At 40.9% G+C, this 19,589-nt stretch overlaps 1 protein-coding gene across 3 annotated transcripts in view; it reads right to left on the bottom strand.

The window, feature by feature from the left end:
• Positions 1-19,210, bottom strand: part of apba2b (amyloid beta (A4) precursor protein-binding, family A, member 2b) — a 91,090-nt gene extending 71,880 nt beyond the window's left edge. For 2 of the 3 annotated variants that reach the window (XM_078175266.1, XM_078175262.1), the window contains exon 1: positions 19,057-19,210. The gene's annotated coding sequence lies outside the window, so the exon portion shown is untranslated. The remainder of the gene's footprint in view (positions 1-19,056) is intronic. The other variant, XM_078175264.1, reaches the window with a different exon arrangement.
• Positions 19,211-19,589: the final 379 nt, after the last annotated feature.

Genomic DNA, 19,589 nt, shown 5'->3' on the forward strand with positions numbered 1-19,589 from the left:
CAGCCATGCCCCTAATCATGCATAACTTACAACTATGCTTCTTTATAATCTGTAAAGCATACGAGATACTCTGTCCTTGGACCCTTGATTCAGATAAAGAGAAACAGAACGGAAGAGAATAACCAACATAATAAAACTATAGTAGAGAAAATCAGGGTGGTAATGTTATCCATAGAATGTAAATACACAGTATATGAAGAATATGCTGACTTCTCCATCCATTTGTTCTCAAACATCCTAAAACAAAACCGATATCCAAGACAACGTTGTTTTGACTTTCCCTGAAGGTATGCACCAACTCAAACCACATCTACATGCTCAGTTGCAACACTTGTCCTAACCATATCCTCGGCATAACTCTGCCCTTAACCTAAAAACTAAGTCTAAATCCTTACATTAAAACATTGTTGGGGACCGTATTTTAGGTGAGTCCCCACAAAGCGATGGCAAATTTTCGTCCCCACAAATTAGGAAATACACAACACCCACAGCTTGTGTTCAAAGTAGTCACAATGACAATGTCTCTCCTATCTAACCACCACTCTAGCTCACCATGGCTCCCCTCCTCCTACTTGCCAACAGCCCTGAGGCTTGTATTGGTCCCACAGGCCCAACTCACACTGCAGCACACTGCAGCGAAACAGTGTTTGAGACAAAACACTCAGCAGATCACATTTACGGCCAACCCAAAGGGAGACAACATTTAGAAAGAAGAGATACTTGAGTTAGGCAATCTAGGAATCTTGAGTTGTTGTACTGCCTCATTCCCAGCACTGTTTTATCTTAGATAATGTGAAGCAAACATGGCAAACCATTTTATCACAGCTTCTCTATTAACCTACATAAATTCCTCTCTTTTGTACCATTAACTGTTAGAGCTGCCTTTGCGTCTGTTTTCCTAAATTCCCTTACCATTGTCATAGATCATTCCTGACTAGTCTTCAAGAGTGGTTGTACTGTGCTACAAACAATTAGCTGTGAGCATTCAACCCAGAAAAAAAGACAGGCAAATCAGAGTTCACATGAGCATGTGATTGAATACAAAATAGAAAATGTGTAACTCTCTCCCCCCACACCAGCCTCAAGAAGCCACACCAGCAATCTTAAAAGATGCTGATAATGGGCATAATCTGCAATTAAAAAGGACATCCTTTATTTTTGCAGGGCAAATCAGAGTAGTTACATACCATGTATTTGTCCCCAGGCTCTGCACTAAAATGTTCTGTATATAGACAACACCATGTAGGTTATCATCATACCACATTTTTAAATGTGCAAACTCTTCAACAGTTAACTTGTGCCTCACACTGTCACTCAGAAAAACAGCAGACTGCCAGCAGAGTGCCATATTACTCAGTGCCAATACAGAGCAGTAGTACTTGATGCTATCTGACAAGAAATGGAAAAAAGAGACTGGACTAAACAGGAGGAAAAAAAAGACCCTCCATCTGTTGCTGATACAGATCCTTCATGTTGTGGTGGGTGAGCTATGAATATGTCCAAAAGGGGGGAGGTTCTCTGTGCTCACCTTAGAGCTCTGCAATTTACACTAGAGTGATTTTCAAACTTGAAACCTGCAGGACACAAACACTGATAATGGACTTTAGAGTGAAGAAGGAGACATCTTGTGTCCAAAGCATCTGCATATTCATAGATTATGGATCTCTAAATGAGGGAGAGCAGCCTGTGCAGTAGCATTCGGGGAGTGGAGCAGTAAATCGAGTGCCAGCCCATGTATCCATCCGACTCAGCACCATTAGCCTGACTCAGTCGTGAGTACGCCAACTGACACACACAACTGTCAACCATGATGCACACAACCTCTAAATAGCATTAAATAACTAATTAAAACCAAACTCATCAGAAAACGGACACTTGAACACTTCAGCATGTTAAGCCCTACCTAGAATGTCACCAACTATCTTTGGGAAAAACTTATTTGATGTGTTCTTTGATTTTTAGTCTGGCCCATACCCCATCGGCTCATGACCTATACTGCAGCCAGCCACCAGGGGGCGAAGCAGATTTTTTTTAAACATATACAGTGCGTTCCAATACCCATACTGCCATACTATATAGTATGCCATATTCTGGATATCGTGACCCACAATCATCTGCGCAGCTAAAGATACATCACATCGACTGAGCTGCAAACAGACGACAGCTTGACAGCTCACTGACAGCTGTTTGGAGCCGCAATGATGGATGAAAGCGCATTCAGGTGACTGTTGACCATTCAATTATTAATAAATTGGAATATTAATTGTTTAATTTAATAATCAGAAGTATAACCGACAACAAAAGGGTATCAGTATTAAACAATAATGACAGAGAAGTGCATACCCTATGTAACTTTGATGACGTGAATATGATCTGTTAGAAACTACAATATGTACAGTTATTACTTCCTGCAAAATAACAACATGAGAGCTGCCCAGGGTTGACTTTCATTTAAGGCATAACGTTAGGAAGTAGTGTGTCGCAATTGTGTGCATACTGCATGCAACAGTAAGTACTTTTTAAGGATAGCTGCAGTACATGCTAAAAGAAAAAAGCATAGACTTTGTCTGAGGGGAAAAACATAATGCAATGATGACTTCCCCACACACTGGGCAAACAGGCATAAAGTTAGAACAAGCTGACAGATGCACAAAACAATTGTATGCACACCTACACCTCAACTCATCAAAGCCCATCTCCAGCAGGAAATCTATCCACACTGATGTCCATCCCTCACTCGAATGTCATGGCAGGCAAAGCTTACAGTACCCTGTTCACTCAAAATCCTTGCATAAGCTGTTCCATGGTATTTTACACCCCGTCAACATTTTTACAAGGTTGCTCACTGCCATGCTGTCGTGATCTCCTGTCCCAGAGCAATAACTAAGCTCTCTTTTCTGAATTACAGACCTGAGGCACGTAAAGATGGAGCACAGAATGAAATGAGGGGGCTCTAAGGCAGAGCGGAGATAAACAGGCCGCTGGCTGCTAACAGTCCAGTTAGGATGTCCTGACCTTCAGCTTTACCCTGAGCGCTGTTTAGCAGTCAGTGTTTAGAGGAATACATCTACACAACATTATTCCAGTGATGCTCTTAGAGTTAAGGATATGATGCATAATATTGTGTAGAACATCACGACAGGGGAGTGATAAAGTAGTGTTGTGTGCACTGACACAAGAACTCATGTCGTTATTTTCAAAGTCGTTGTCTATTCAATTCAAACCCACCTCTATTAATTCTCTCATTAGTATTCCTCAGCAAGCTTCAACCCATCCCAGGCTGAGAGGTCAGCACAGACGGCTCCAATTTTGGCATGTACGACCAAATCAACCGACTGTTTATTAGCTTATTGCTGAGGTGTGGAACCTCTATTCTGACCTAATAATGCCTCCTGGATCCAAATTAGAAGGAACGTGAAACTCTTTGATGCAGTGTTTCTGCAGTTAGTTTTATGCGGTGTACTACATGTTCAGTGTTGTGTGTTAATGTGTCTAGAGATGCACAGTACCTCACAGAAAGGTCTGAATACATGGCAAACCTAAAACTTGTGCTTTTTCTGTTGGGTTGTTAGCTGTGGTTAAAAGATATTAGAATTTGCACACTACTACACAATGTAAACTGTGTATATCGCTTTAAGCACCTCTTATTTATTGTAATTAGGTTTGTTTGTGTTGTAAAACACAACAAAACAGGTGGCACTTTGATTCTCTCTGCTATTTAGACTAAGCCCTAAAGGTGCAATCCCTGATCAAAATGTAAATAGCAGGTTATGCCTACTACCACAACAAACAAGTAGATTGGAGCCTGCTATAACTCCCAAATTGATTAACAACTCTTAAAATACAGACTAACATTAGACAGCACTACTGATGATGTAAGCAATATTTAGCATTGTTTTGACCCTGTGTGGATGCGTACCCTCTAGAACAGTGTGCACATTTTAAAGGCTGATTTATAGTTGTACGCCACAGCCTGTAAATGCCCCTACACAGTTGTGAGCGGTGGTGTGTCTGGATCACTCTGCAGTTACACCACCAAAACACTAGTTGGCAGTGGGGTTTCTATGTCATTGTGTTGAGTATCTGTGGAATGCAGTGAAGTTCAACTGATTAAACTAACACACCTTAAACACAAATAAAACATGACTTAATACCAACAACATTAAGTAAAGGTACAAAATTCAGCTCAGTTGTAACTCAAAAGGTTCACTGAGAAGACAACTGTGTTTTGCAAGACACGTTTATACATCATGCTAACATTATTAGCATGAGCCTATGGCATTTCCCATTGCATAACTTAGCGGCTAGCGGACTTCTCCTCTACTCTCATGAGAGAACTGAGAACAACACGTTTCCACTCAGGGAAATAGTTGTCAGTTAAAAAATAAACAGGAGGTCTGCCTGGCTACGTGCTAAGTGTAGCTACATCTCAGGGGAGGTGCACGTCCATCTATGGCAGGCGGTGTCCAAAATTTACTGTCTGAATCACTGGCCAATTGGGCTAATAGATGAAAAAAATCCACCTGTTGAGCATATTTTTTACCAACTAAAATAATAAATTGCCTTTTCATGTCACATGTACGTTTGTTTCAATACATTTCATTGAGATGATAAGGTTTTAGCTTCAATAGAAACTTAGAGAAGAGGTCAAACAGAAATCTGACAGAAAACAATTTCAATATATTGAACAACTCCTCACAAATACAGTATGTGAAAAAGTTACATCTGGTTAGCATTGACACATTGTACGCCTATGGTTTTTACTCTGGAAGGTAAGAATGAAAAGAGTGAAGCTGTTTGGCATCTTTGTTCAGACTACACAGCCTCTGTTATTATTTTGTTACCGTCATAAATATGGGTGCAACTCACAATACACTGCTATCCAGTAGCATCACTGTAGCGAGCACCAGATTGGCGGCAAGTGATATTTTACTTGATCAGCTGATGTCCCTTACAGTAAACAGTGCCGCAAATCTAGGAGTGCTCAAGACAATCAGCTCGTGGTACCATTCAGATACTCATAAAACACATCTGTAGTGTGCGTGTGTTTCTGTGAAACTTCAACAGCAGAGAAGCCACAGAGCAGTGAGTCCCTAAATGACACCAAAATGGGGTAGAGACTCATCATCCTTTTTTATTACATATCTATTTTGGTACAAACATTTAGCCACCAGTATGGCGGGTAGCTCTCTGTGATTTACTCACCAAACGGAAAATCGACTCGCCACAATGAAGTCAGCAAACCCTGGGTATTTCCTCAGGGTTTCAAAGCACAGAGCCACTGTGTACATTGTATGTTAATATGCACAAGCTCAATAAAAGGCCTCTAATAATGATTGGATATTGACGTCCACATAAAGACACTCATTCGGACAATCACCACAGCCACCTAGACACAGACCTGTCGCTCCTGTACTGATTTTCGTGCCAACATATGAAACATACTAAATTTCAGTGACTTACTAACAACAATAAAGTAATAGATAAGATTAATACATACAGTTGGTGCTCTCCATTAATTGATTAAATAACTGACTAATAAAAAATTGATGGAAAATACAGGAATATAAAAGATTTTTTGAGCGAGTTCCAGTGTATCTACTGTGCACTTAGTATTTTAGTGCCTAATATTCCACCCCCAGATATTTCTTAAAATATATCACCACTGACGCTGCCCTTGAAATATCACATATTGTTACATCATCCATGTTTGACGTTGTATCCTTATAGCCAACCAACAAACAACAAAATGGACCCACAAATAGAAGGCACATCCTCAATGTCTGCTTTTTGACAGTGCTGAAGTGTTATAGGATCCTTCCTGCTGATACTGTAACCCATGAGGTGAGTAATGGCAATAGAAAGATGGCCTATATAACAGCACCACAGAACAAAGAGGAAGGTTTGGCCGTGCAATAAAAAAGGTACCTGCTGAGTCTGGTCTTTGATGTGTTACTGAGGTTTCTGGGGTGTTACATTTTTTCATCAGCCTTCACCAGAACACATAACAGCATGGCAGCATAGATGGATGCTGCACATCAGTCTCTGCTTGACTGGCTATATCCTCACACAACCTTACCATCTTTCCCCCGGTCAGAAGGTTTATGCTAATGTGCTGTCCGAGGTTCGGAGAGTCATTTGTTATGGAGGCGCACCCAGATGTCATAGCAGTTAGATCAAATGAAACTTGAATGCCATTGCTCTACAATAATTTAAAAGCACAAGTCAGTGTTGCAATGAAACCTGCAACAACCACCCACCGTCACATTCAGGTGGAGTCGTTCAATGTTTGAATCTGTCTTAAAGAAACTGAACTGGAACTCAAACAAACGCAACATACTCATTCAGTAACACCTAATCTTGTGTGTGGAGTTTTTGCATTAAAACATATTTGCCAGAAAATTGATGATTTTGACAAGAATATGAGGGGAATGAAAAAAATTTCAACAAAGAGGATACAGGAAATCTGTCCTACATCATGCTGCTACTGAAATAAAAGATAGATCCAGGTTGGATCTCTTAAAACGTAAACCTACAGTGAAATCAAATAACCATGGTATATTTACAACTGAGTATTCTAACGGTGCAGAACAGATAAAAGGAATAATGAAACACTGGCATATACTTGAATCTGATTCTGAACTCAGCTGTGTATTCAAAGTACAACCACTCATGGTATATTAAAGAGGTAAAAAAATTAAAGAGACCATCTCGTTCACTTATATTTGCCTTCCCCGCAATCAGTACCAGCTCAAGGTATTTTAGCACCTATATGTGACGGCAATGTGATTATACTTAGCATTGTAATAGTTTCAAACATCCTCATACAGGTGAAGAGATCCCTATAAAATGAATTACAACATGGTCCACTAAATCCGTTATTTACTTGAATACTTGCCCTTGTGGTAAGTCGTATGTTGAAAGACCAGTTGAGCACTGAAAACTGGTATTGCTTAACATAGAAGTACAATTAGATGTTAAAACATGAATAATCCAGTAGCAGCACATTTTGTTGAATTTAATCACCCTGTTTCCTCTCTGAGATATATTAGGATTTAGAAGATAACCCTCCCACCAAGAGCATGTAATTTGGATGTGTTACTTTCCAGGAGAGAACACTATTGGTCCACCGTCTGAGAACCCCGTCTCCATGGGTTAAATATATCAGTGGATATATAGTTCAAGTTGTTCATGATGTTCATTTAGAGCTGATGACTTAACTTTTGCTATCTCTCTATTAGTAATTCACTTAATACTTCTGCATTTTAACATTTTTGAATATGTATGTGTATGAAAAATGTATGTTAAACTGAAATGTGGTAGGACATGCAGTGGCTGTTGTCACTTGTTTTGATGACTTGTGATCGGCTGTAGCTTCTGACACTGTTTGGTTTAAAGGTCATGATTTGCTGAGGGTCTTGCTCTACCTAATGGTGTGGCATGATGATCTAACCACTGTCAGCTGTGTGACTGTGTGTATGTGACTGTGTGACTTGCTCAGCCTAATGGTTAAGCATGATCATCTAATCGTTAGCAGCTGTGTGACAAAGGTGTGGCCTGTATAACAGGTCAGTGTACCTGTGTCTCAATATAATTGTTGACGTTGAAGAAGGCACAAAGGCCGCAACGTCATCAAAATATAAGATATGCATATGGAGCCAGAGTGTGCGTCACTTGTTTTCTATAATCAAAACTGCACAACTGAAACTTTGCATTGCAACACAAACAAACAAATAACTTCTGATGTTCAGCTTCAACTCCCAGGGTTTTTTTCCCTTCACTGTCGACAACTGCTACAGATCTTCTGTAGCTGAATGCATCTACGACAAATTTTTACTGATCCTTGCTGTGAAACTGTAATCTACAGGGTCAAAATCTATGTGTATCGTTCATCAAGATTTAGGTTTAAGGCACTATTAGGCCTCGATCACACAGAAAGTGTTTTGCAGATTGCAAAATGCGAGGTGCACCAAACTGCCTTTCTTAAAGAATTGCATGCCACTAGTGAAAAAAAACTCTTGCTGCACCTTTTTATGGTTTCCAGGCAACCACCCCATCACATAAATAGTTTGTTGGGCACAGGGAAACAGAGATCTGTGTGGGCACATGAGACCCTAATAAAGAGGGTGGATCACGGGGAGAACCACCAGTTGGTCCAGGAGCTTCGCCTCCATGATGGCTGTTTCCAGGCATATTTAAGATGACTCAGGGGCAGTTTGACAACCTGCTGTCTATCGTCGGGCCGTATAGCTCTGGGTGTCCAGCAACGGCTACCATCAGTTTCTCCTCTATTGTTTACCAACTGTAAACCTGTTGTCATGACCACCACAGAAGGCCCGCCTCTCAAATCGATTGGACAAGGGGAAAAGAGATGACGTAGGGCGCTTTTCCGCTTTGAGTTGAAGTTTTTTCAGTTGGAGGAGTCTAGAGCGCTCCAGCAAAAATGCCAGGCATCCAGAGCGCAGAAACACGAGGCGTGTCGCAATGCAAAAAACCTGTGCAAAAAGCTTCATTCTCATTTAAAACAATTACAAAAAGCCGCCACCAGCTGCTCAAACGCCTTCTGTGTGATTGGGGCCATACGCAGCATCAAGCATATACCATATTTTTTATATCAACATTAAAATCAATCAACACTTTTTAAAGTGACTGGGTTGCTAGTGGTGCTGATCTCACTGAGAATCACTGAGGATCAAGTGTGCTGAAAATCATCAAAATATATGAGCCCCTATGGTTTACAGAAAACGTTATTGAATTAAATGTTTTTGTAGGGCTGTGCCCAAATGAGCATTATGTCAGTCAAATTAGATTTAGCTATTCAATACAGATATTCAGCTATCCATTCTTTTTTCTCCATACAGATTTTGAGAGTTTGAACAGGGTAATATAATGAACAAGCCAAGTTAGTCACTCTGCAGCTAAATCCAGGGACCGAAAGAGCCCCAGAGGTACACTGCACACTGACTGACAATCAAAATAAAAAGTGCTCAAGAATCTCAGTTGACTGATGATTTGAATCTTCAACTTTCAGGGGGCAGCCCCGCTGTTTTCTTCGTGATACCCTTTTATATTTCCATCTGTGTGTTCCCCTCTCTTCCTGCTCCTCCCTGAGCAACTCTCACACTGTCAATAAAACAACCATCTGCTTGCTCTCCATCAGCTTTATCACACAAATGATAAACAATCATCTGTGCTGTCAATCAACAAACATGTCTGGCTATAGAAATAATTGCCCGGAGGCTGCTGCTCCGAAACAATTCAAGTTTCTGCCTGATTTACATTCGCCATGCTTGATTAACAACAGCACCCTGCATTGTATATGGAAATACATTTACCTCTGGACCTATAGACAACATTGTTTCTTTGAATAGCAGCAATCCCTCACTGTTGAGAGGAGAAATTCACCAGATGTGAATTTGGCTGCGCATCCCAACAATGACAGCAGCAGGTGAGGCTCTCTGTACATCTAAATGCTAATGTCATGCTGCTCCTCAAACAAATGCGGTAGCTAATGAGCAGGCTTGGTGAATGCATCTCAGGCTCAAGTAATGACATAAGTGACAGCATACTGAGGGAGAGGGGTCCTGTTATGACTCACAACGCAGCAGGAGGGCTGGTGAAATGGGTATATTAAGGTCATGCATGAATACACTAGCAGTAACCCACGTACAGTACACACATATCCTTATAAACTAACATACCAACCGTTTGCAAAGGCTAGCTCCTCTGAAACTCCAGGTTTTCTAATGAGATCATATACATATCAAATACCTACATCTTTCTCTTTTGTTTGCATAAATCTCAAAATGTTACAACATAAAAAGGTAAACTCTGGAGGAAGACTGAACCTTGTCTAACATGACAAATGTTGACATCTACCTTATGCTTCCTGTGAAGTGGATACAAATATGTTCATGAACACTGACATTACAAGTTTGCAAAATACATGCTGGGAACTCTAACAAAGTACACATCGAATTCAGCACAAATACAGTGCAGCTTTGAAAACACTTCTACAGGCAAACTACAACATGCACCATTGATTAAAATGGCTATGACTGTAAAATTAAACTGTAAGGATCAAGGGTAAACGTGTCACTAAAAGGACTAAAGCCTGCTCGGTCTGTTCTGAGCAATTTTGTGGTCGTAAGTGAGCACAGAAATGGCTGTTGGGTGACAGGAGGCCGATGTGAAAAACACATTAAGATCCTGTGATTGTACTTCAGACTCTATAACATGTTGCTATAAATGCAAAAGTGTGCATCTATGGGCGTCATGTTCATGTCAGCAACACCTGGTACACCTCCTGCAGCTTGCCCTCTCAGTACTGGCATGTCCTCTCTGTATCTATGAGATCTATTTTGGTAGATACATTCTGGCTTGGTGCCCTGGACTGCTGCTTGCAGCTTTATGGTTTATATTTTTCATGTTCCTGCGCCCTGTTGTCTTGTAGCACTAAAGTCATAGATAAATATTAGGGTTGGGCTCCATTTTGGGGCTCGATCCATACTGATGAAAAAGTCAAGATACGGTAAGCTATGAAGCTCAGTATTCTTTTATTTAATCTTTTATCTTTTCTTGCTCTTGCTCGAAAAGGGGCACTCCACAATTTTTACATGTACAGATTTGTTTACTTGTTACAAGGAGTGTTACTCTGTCCTGCCCTGTAGAGACAGTTAGTCTGGAAGGGGCTTTCTACAGTCTGAGGAAATAAACCAGATGATGTTATCAGACAATAAACTCCACTCTAAAGAGAGGACAGTGGCATATTTAATTAACATTTCATATCTGATGCTATTCATCTTGTTACGGAACTGTAGGTACTTTCACAGCCAACTAAATGTCATCACAGATATCAACCTAACATTTGAACTGTAGTCATTTATAACTTTAGTTACCTACAAATGTTCAAAGCTGAACCTAACTACAGTCAGATGTTTAAATTATACTGAGCCAGATCACAGAGGACAGAAGTGTGAAGGGAAAGCAGACTGATTCAGACAGAATCAGTTAACGAATAATGCTGTTTCAATGCTTCTCTCTCTCTCTCCGTCTCTCTCTGGGTGTCGCCTCAGAGCGATTCTTTGGTGCTACCCATGATTAATGCAGCTATGAATGGGTTTCTCTTTCACCAAGCACTATGGGAGAAGGGCTTCTTTTGCTCTTTCTTTCTCTCACTTTCTTTCTTTCTTTCTTTCTTAGCCATTTTGCTTTCCTCCCAATGTGACCTGATTTAGTCACAGAGTGTGAAACTGATTTCGACTCATTTACATGCTAATGCCATAAAGAGAGGTGAAATGATGTGTACGCATCACCTCATTGATTCTAGGGGACACCACCGCACTTGGAAAAAATGATCTGCAGTTCAAACTATAATATTCACAGACTCATTATTCATAAATTCAAGTAGAGAATAGCATGAAGGAACACGTTCTTCGTGTAATACCGTGAAGTACCACTCCATATTTCCATGCTGACATAATGAAATACACTACTGTTCAAAAGTTTGGAATAACCTTTTATACTGATGTTTTTCTTTTTTCCTTTAGTAATAGCTATCTTAAAAATGGTAGTTTTGGCCCCAAAAGAAGAAGAATTAAATAATTAAATCTTCCATTCAGTCAATATTCTGTCAGTGTTGCATGTCAGGGCAGTATTGTTGTGATTAGTCGACTAGTTGATTAAATGTCACTACCCTCACTAGTCTGCACTAGAAATACTAATCCAGTAAACGTACTGTTAGTATTATACCCAGAGGAAAACTGGAGGTTTTTTGTATCCACATGAGAGACTGACGCTTTGTGTCTGCTTATGCATGTGACTGGTGTCTGTAGATCCCTAAATATACAGATGATGCCTCTAGTGTCCAACGCAAGGAAGTGCATTCCTTTACCGATGGATAGAAACCTGATAGAAATGACCTGTAGCCATGGGGGAAAGGCTAATTTTGTCAATTTTTCGTCGAACAGTAGTTTGGAATATTCAATTAGAACATTACCAGGACAATAACAGAACCAAAATTGCATGGCAACATATAAGTAAAGATGTTGGCCTGCAAGATGTATGGACAGCTGAACAAGTCGTTATGACAATCTGCATGTATATAATGTACATATAATCATATTTTAGTGGAATAACATTACTCAGATTCACAATGTGTTAAAACTAATTCTTTTTAATCATACAAACTTACTTGAAAATCAACACAGGCGACTAAATTGACTAAATTACGGCTCGTTCAGCCATTCATATGTCTTTTTAATTAACTATTTCACAAAACATGCTTTGTGCCTGACAGGCTGACATCTTAATTTTTTTGTTGCCCTGCAATATTGGCCCGTTGTTGTCATGGTAATTTTCCAAGTGCATACTTGAAACTACTGGATGGCAAAAAACTGAAAAATTTCCCCTTTCCCCCATGACTACAGGTAGTTTCTATCAGATTTCTATCCATCTGTGAAGCAATGCACTTCCTTGCGTTAGACATTAGAGGTGTCATCTGTATATTTACAGATCTACAGACACCAGTCACATACGTAAGTGGAAACGAGGCATGACTAACGGCTCTGATCATCATCAGCTCTCCTTCTCTCTTTAATACACACACAAACACGCATGTTGGGCTCTAAATATTTTAGTAGCCCATTCTTCTTTGGAATCTCTACAGACTAGTGGTCAGATTGAAAAGGTTTACACTGTGATCTAGTTTCAATAGTGCTTTCCCTTGACTAACTTGTTTCTGCTGTTAAGTTCAAAGAATTGCTTTGCTAACGCAACACACAACGCAACACACCTGTTATTACCAGCTCTTTACAGGCATTACTGTGCTGAGCTTCTACTTACTCATATATATATTCTTGTTTAACAGGTACCTTTGTCTCATTTTGCCCTTTCATCTGTCAGTCTGGTTGAACCATTGTACAGCGTTTTGCGCTCCATGTACAAAACTCTTCATGCAAAATAACATTTATTTGTAAAAAGGTCTTTCTACATCCTAAAAGCAAGGAAGACCCTTCATAACATGGAGTGGTCCTCTCAGCCATCTGACTACAGCCAATCAAGCTTTTGTGGCAGGCAATTCCAAACATTTAAACAGTATATTATGTAGCTGGTTTATAATAGAGGTAAAATGGGGGGGCTGCAAAGTGGATAAAAGGTACAACTTAAAAGATGTGTGCTAGTGGCATTTATCTTAATCAACATATTTTATATGCCTTAATTCCCTGTGTGCCTCACCAGGTCACTACCTGTGTGTTTTAAGGACATCTAGCTAGAGGCAATGTGACCTTGGCCATCACAGCATTGTGTCTTTTTGAACACTCGGTAAAGTGTAAACGACACATCCTGCTGGTCTGCATCTCTCAACATCTCTCCCAGACCTCTTCATGCCTTAACTCGTCGCTGCTTCGATATTGATTACTTGAAGGTGCAGGTCGTTGATGTGTTGGAGAGTGTCGAGGGAGTTAAGACAAGTGTTTGATGAATTCTAGGACTGACTTCTCAAACTTTAATAGATTTTACAGCAGGACCAGAGGAGCAGGGCGGAGAGTCGTTACGGACAATGAGAGGGGAATATCGAAAGAAAAATAACACGGCATAGCGAAGGCAGCTTCTGTGGAAGTTATCCTGCAGCTTCATCACCCACACAGAGGAGATAATCTTTTCCTTTTTCTTTGAAAAGAAAGTATGTTAAAAGTGACTTTGCACTCTTTACACCAGTTGAAGCATCAGTTCAAAGACTCCCATTCTGAGAACTGTCACAAACAATGAAATGACAAACGTTGAAACGGTGCCTCCTTCACCATGCCTGACACAGAGTGTGACCTTGATTCCTGCATGTTTCCTTTCCCTGGTAGTGCAGCGCAATAGTAGCACAATATGCCCTGGACCAAGGGTCAGCAAGAATAACGCTTAGCCTCTCAAAGAGCGATCAAGCCACTTCAGATCAATAGTAACCAGTGGATGAAAGCTATAGGCGATAGCTCTGTCTCAGAATCAAAGCAGTCTAGTGTGGTTTCAGAAGAAAGCATGACAGAGGCAGAAACACAGATCACACTTTCATGGAAAAACTGAAATCGGATAAGACAGCGCTGTCAAAACAACTTGAGTAGCACTGATATGGCTGTCATATTCATGTGTGTGATACTAGAACAATGTCAAAAGCTGGACAACAAGGGCTGACCCAACTCCTTTAGGATTTTCATGCTTTATTTACAGACAACTGACTGTAAATATTGTAGAGTCTGGCCTTTTGTGTGGTTATAACATGGCAGTCCTTTAGATGTCACTTAGAGACACAACTTTAAAAAGCAGTATCTTTGTCAGATTGCTAAAGCTTACAGAAATATGATTCAATCCAGCATCACATTCATATATTGTGGCATCAGAGCTGGGTATCGGTACTTGATACCTTGAAGGTATCGACTGAAATAACTTGGTACCAAGTAGTATCAAGACATCTCCAGTCAAACGATACCTGCATTCGATCCTTTTTGCACCAAGGGTCTGATCCTGGAGCGTCCTCTCCTTGCCGGCTCAGCGGACTTTCTCTTACAGCCATCTCCAGAGTTGCTAACCTCTCAGTGATGGTCAGCTCAACATCTGCCCGGTAAGCATGAGCTACACAGCTGCAGCAGCAGCAGCTAACATCCAACGTCATGCCATTAAATAATCCCAACGAACCTACAACATCAAAATGGCTCGACTCTGTTATTAAACCCAGAGATGAAAAGCAGTGTGATGCTAACAGTTAGCCCTGTCACTGTGTGTGTGTAGCAGGGCGAACTCTCACAACCACCCCCCTGTGCGAAGCTAACACCCAGCAGCTTCAATGTCTTCAATCACTAGATGTCACAACCTAAATTCAGCAAAATCTCTAAAGCAAACACGCCATTCAATTCACATCATGGGTATTGAATGAAGTGCTCTACTGGTTCGTATCACTCTAAAGGCACTGGTATCAGCACTGGTATCGTGACTTTAAACGATACCCATCCCTGTGTGCCATGATCACTGGATACAAATTTGAATATAAAAGGTCAACTTTGTGGATGAATGCTGAATACATAATGTGGATATTTCTAAGGAGCAACATCATCATCTGAAATGTGATAGTGAGTCAGTTATCCTTGCAGCTCTGACTAAGTTTTGATGCTGTAATCAAGCCCACGTGCGAACCAGGAAACTATGCCTTCTCGTGACGAACAGTGAACCATGATTAGTCTCTGAACCCTGAAGAAAAAGTAAAAGCAAAACAGCTCCTGGCCAAGCTGGAAACCAAAAACATTAAAGTCCTTATAGTGCAAATAGAAAAGCCAGCAAAGCAGTGCAGGGGGGATGATGAGGAACGAAAGTACACACTCTGTCGATCTATTAGGTTACAGTGCTATTTCAGATTACTTTATGAAACACAACCAGTCGGGATAGAAACGTTCAGCATTTTTCCAATCAGCGCATGGAGAGCTGGAATGCTTCTGTCAGCTTTTAATTCTTCCTCGCTATTGACCACTTCAGCTGGCCGTAACAAAGTTTTTGCCTCTGAATTAAGCCTGACATGGCTGACTGCAACATAAAGCGACAAAGCACTTAAACAGCACATGCTGCGCTGCTCCCAAGGCTGCACAATCTCTAAAACTGTGTATCATAAAAGTAGAAAATATTAATATTTCTTTCTATCTGCATCTGGATCTAGATCTGAGCCAACAAAGACAGGGTGATCAGATGTCTGGGGGAGAATCCTGTATGGGAACATGACACCTTTGTATGAGAAGGAAATGCACATGAAATGAAAGTGAGTCAGACACATGACCACTCAGTTAGAAATCATATATGTGATTCATACGTATCAGATTTCTCTAATATTGCACAGCTCAGGCTGCATAGCGTGTGAAGCTGAGCAGCAGAGAGGCTGACTGTAGTGATGATGTCATCTGGAGATAAATCCTCCACAGACGGTGAATAATGGAGCAACTCATGGGACAATATGACAGCAGCCATAGTGGTCTTACTGGAACAGAGGAGTATTTTCTGATTTATTGCTATGCACCCTACGCTCACATAAAAACAACCGTATATGGGTCTGCTGGCACGTGAGACCAAGTGAGAAATGTTGCCTGATGACATCATATATTTAAATATTGATGCACTGATTTCCACCTAATGGAGACAGTTAGTTATGTTTGTAGATACCGACTCTACAGTCTAAAATAGTGCTGAAGCAATGAGTCGATGTTCAGCGACAGAAAATTGATGGAAAACAATTCTGATGGCTGGTTTCTGCATTTTAAATGTGAGGATTTGCTGTTTCTTTCCTTTCTTATATGATTGTAATTAAACATCTTTGGATTTTTGAGTGTTTGTGTGATTAAAAAGCATTTTAACAATAGTCTTGGGCTCTGAGAAATGACGATAGGCTTTTTTCAGCAATTTGCTCATACTTGATACAGTAAAAAATAAGAAAAACATCCATCAGATGCATCTCTACAGTACCCAGAAATCAAAACAGCATAACATGTGGTCAGTTCCAGTTAAAAATTATGTTCACCTAAATTAATTTCCAGCAGATTAACCTACAACAAGCGCTAAGGTGTTATTTATGCCTATCCCCCTCATCTGTAATTCCCCAGCATGTCTCTGTTTGCTAGTTAACACAGAGCAGCAGTATGGTTCACGGCCCGTCCTCTTCAAGCTCCAACAGGAATTTGCTGGCTAAATTGCTCGCACAAAGCTTTTCTACAGCAATACAGTTGTCTGTAACAATGCTGCAGCACCACTTATCTCACAAAAGCCTCATCATAAATCATCGTTTCAATTGCCTTTTTGGATTTCCAACAGTTTTATGCAACATAAAAATCAACACCCACCCTGTAGCCTTGTCTATAGGTTTTATTATCATGGAATATTTTGTTTTTGCCAAAGGGCACAATAGACTGTTACTGTACCTCCACCCACATCAATGCTATGAACAGAGCAGAGAACGTAAATCTTTGGTATGTGAAATCCATAGCTTAGAGAGCAAAGCTTTTAAGAAGATATTATACATATTATATAATAATAACCGATTTCCCTGTGGCACTGCCATCCATGACGCTGGGGCAGCTAAAGGAATATTTTCATGTAGCCGAGCCTCATAACAACTGCTTTTAGATTAATTGTCTTGTTGGCTAATAACTTCATCACACATTTCCAAATAGTTATTATCTTTCATAATTTGTGCAGCAAGGCTGGAAGCTGTTGCCCTATTCTCTCTCCTCCCCCAGAGTCCAATTTAGTATCCTCTGGCTGCAGCATGAATACGATCCCAGCAGGCTGCAGGGAGGCTGTTTGTCCTTCAGTGCAGGTGCAACACAGACAACTATCCCAGGCTATACAGAGATGTGGAAACAAAGCAGGGGAACCGGTGAGCTCAGATCTCGAGGAAAAAGATGGAAAATGAAAACTTTGCGTTCCCACTTTCAACATCACGAGTCAATATGCTGCATGCATCCTCCAAGACCTTGTAGGTTTCTACCATGGCTCTCCAGGGGCCCCTCACTTTTTCTAATAGCCATGCATTACTCTACTTTACAACAGTGGTCATCACCCTCTTCCTTAGCTGCAGCACAGCCATTGTTCTCTACGCCTCACACCCCCTTTTTCCATTTTTATTCCATACCACTGTTAACTTCTTTGTTTGCATCACTTTAACAGACATTTTTTACACATTTTATCAGCTTTCCTCTTGTTGTCACGAAGCATCTAGTCATTACACACATATTCTGATAAGTAAATCAGTTATGAAAGATAAGATGTGAGTAATTGTGTCTTTTTCCTTAGCTACATGGTTTGTGATTTCTAATGTTTTTAATCACAGAGGTTCTCCACCACAATCTCAGCAACCTACTATCCAAATGTTCACCTCCAATTTCATTTTAATGGAATAGAATCTTTTTTTTCAGGTTTATCACATTGAATCATTTGAAATACAGTCAAGTACTGAATGGAAGTCTTAAAGTAAAACCTATAAGGCTTGCACCTAATGCAGCTTGTACTGTGTGGTATATTCCACTGTGCCTTCAACTCCTGGGACAACATTGCTGTTGTGTTAGAAACCAACAGGGCTTGTCCTGTAAACATCAGACAGCCCGAAGTTATCACACAAGTGGATGATGGCTGCTGAAATGCATTCTGCACGCCTGGGTGAGGACAGAAAGCTAAGGACATAAAATTGCAAAGCAGACATTGCAAGCCTGTCCCCTGCTCCCTCTGAACAATGAACAGCCAGACACTACGCCTGTCAGCAATGCCCTCCCCTGTGGCCAGGACTGGCACAGAGTGGTACACAGCAGGCACTTAAGGATATACAAGTCCTCCACCAAACACCCAAAATACAGACAAGCATTTCACATTTAGCTCTTAAACAACTTGTATCAGATGCAGGAGTGCAGGAGGAGACGCAGCAGTGTACTCTACCTCACACTGTTTTCAACTTTGAGCACCAAGGATGGGAGGAACTGGAGCATTTGAAGTGTAAGACAAGTGTGGAGTAGTTGGGTGTATATTAAGAAATATGAGCGGATATCAGGGTTGGATTTGCCATTTCCACAAACAGAAGTCAGAGTAGCCTGCACATGCCTGGGGTGCCGTTTAATAAAATGATGCAGGAAAGGAATTGGACCATTAAGGACATCTAAAAATTAATGACCCTCCGCATCTCATGAGACACTAAAGGCCTATAGCAATATAACTACAATCGATAATTTTAGGCGTAGACTGGGCTGCGCATGGATGAATCACCCATAACTGTAGCGTTAGGTGCGAACAGACGCGCAAACACCTCCAGTATTTAAACTTGAGTCGCCCCAGATATACATATTCCCTGAATTATACGCCTGACTTTTAAAACAAGGAACCGTGAAAGCTCACCGCCCTGTTGTTAACACTGATGCTGAGGACACATCCACAGGCTGAGGCAGATCAGCATCCTTCCACCGCTCCTCCTGGATGCCTTGGAGGAAGATTACTACTACAGCCTCCCTGACGGAGCATCGATGTTTATTCATTTAAATAACGTCTTACCTGGAGAATGTCATATGCTGATCAAGTCACCTCCGTTTGGGATTTGTGAGGGATGGTGCTGGCTGGTCGCGCATCACTCAGTGTGTGTCTCACCGACAGAAAGCGTACGGTGCACAGTGCCTGACAGCGGCGCCCCGGAACGAGCATAAGATAAAACGAGCCCACTGCAGTTGTCTGGTCGGTGAATACACCGCCTGCACGAGAGCCAGCTACCCCACCCGTGCAGCACGAGCTCGACCGTTAGTAGACAAAGAGTAATCCGTTACTCGGCCACTACAGTGATGGGAAATATGACAGAGTCCCATCGGCTGTATTAACAAATAAAAAAACAAAGTCGATATTAAAACAGTGCTGTTGTGCATTTTGTTGTTTGCTGCACTCACTTGACATTATAAACTCACACAGGGGTGTCAAACTCATTTTAGTTAAGGGGCCACATGCAGCCCACTTAGATCTCAGGTGGGCCAGACCAGTAAAACCATCACATAATCCAATAAATAACAAGCCCTTCAAATTTATCCCTTTTTAGCATA

Source organism: Epinephelus lanceolatus, chromosome 2, assembly GCF_041903045.1.
Source record: "Epinephelus lanceolatus isolate andai-2023 chromosome 2, ASM4190304v1, whole genome shotgun sequence".
NCBI classification, from domain to species: Eukaryota; Metazoa; Chordata; class Actinopteri; order Perciformes; family Serranidae; genus Epinephelus; species Epinephelus lanceolatus.